This window comes from Crocodylus porosus, unplaced genomic scaffold (genome assembly GCF_001723895.1).
Source record: "Crocodylus porosus isolate Cpor-Errol unplaced genomic scaffold, CroPor_comp1, whole genome shotgun sequence".
In the NCBI taxonomy this organism is placed as follows: Eukaryota; Metazoa; Chordata; order Crocodylia; family Crocodylidae; genus Crocodylus; species Crocodylus porosus.
Window position 1 is genome coordinate 65,438 of NW_017728932.1, and position 1,277 is coordinate 66,714.

General features: G+C 43.4%; 1 long non-coding RNA gene across 1 annotated transcript in view; it reads left to right on the forward strand.

Annotated features, from left to right (window-relative positions):
• Positions 1-296: 296 nt before the first annotated feature.
• The window catches only part of LOC109316975, a 3,524-nt gene continuing 2,543 nt past the window's right edge, over positions 297-1,277 (forward strand). The window contains exon 1 of the long non-coding RNA XR_002102946.1: positions 297-461. This is a non-coding gene — a long non-coding RNA (uncharacterized LOC109316975). The remainder of the gene's footprint in view (positions 462-1,277) is intronic.

The window sequence follows — 1,277 nt, forward strand, 5'->3', positions numbered from 1 at the left end:
CACGCACACAGAGGATATATTGTCTCTCTGCTCTGTGAGAAGAGGCCTCTGTGCATACAACCTCTACATCAGGCATTATTTGCTGCTCTATTACATTGCCAGTTCACCTCTAATTTTTGCCTTCTATCACCCTCAGATCTATTTCATCTTTTTTGGTAACTTCATAGAACTTGAATTAAGCAGGCAGGGAAGCACCATTACTAATGATCTAGACACCTTTGCAAACTCAGTACTCTGTCACTTCCTTTCTATTCCTCATCATACAGATAAAATTGATGACCCTGAAACCTGAGTTTCCATAATTTCTGAAAGAAGAATTTGGTACTTGTCACACTAGCACTTGTCTTTGTGTACACTGCTGCAGCTCCATTGAAGTCAACACTGAATAACACAACTTGAGAAGCTTGCCTGGTTCCTTCTATGCTAGCAAGTTCCATTCATTGCTTTGGTCTTCGAACTAGGTGAATCCTCTTGTGCAAAGCTGGATGAGGACTCAGATTCCAAGAGGCTAAGAACTGGTGTTAAACTTCTATTGGATTGTAGTTAAGTTCAGAAGCAGAGTCAGGCCTCCAGCAGGAAAAAAATATGCTATTTCCATATGTCTCAGAGTAGGTATATTCTAATGTTTCGGAAATGGGTTCCACTGGATAAGCATAGGCATTGAGTTTACAATGAGATCACAACTGGCATAAGAACTCCACAAGGACAGGAACAGTTAGTTTTAGTAATGAGATAAGAAACACAGTAGAATGGAAGATTTAGGACTGGGTTTGAATTTCCATGTCAGTAACATCACATCATGCACCTCCTCACAGATCTCATGCTTATTATAAGTGCGCTGTGTTAAGATTTCCTACAGGCTGAGTCTTGCTGCCTGATGTGACATTACTTTATCTCAGCAACTCCAGCAAACACGAGGATTAAAAGCAGGTGACAGAGCTGGAGATATGAGTGCTAATTACCTGTTCCCTGCTGCTGCCTGGGTTCATAGATGTCATAGACATCAGGGCTGGAAGGGACCTTGGAAGATCGAGTCCAGCCCCCCACCCAAAGGGTAGGAAGTCAGCTGGGGTCATAGGATCCCAGCAAGATAAGCATCCAATTTGCTCTTGAAGGTGTTCCAGACCTTGGGGGCTCGGACAGTAAAGAAATTCTTCCTTATGTCCAGCCTGAAACGGTCTTGCAGGAGTTTATGACTGTTTGACCTCATCATCCCTTGGGGCGCTCTGGTCAACAAATGTTCCCCCAGATCCTGGTGGTCACCCCTGATAAACTTA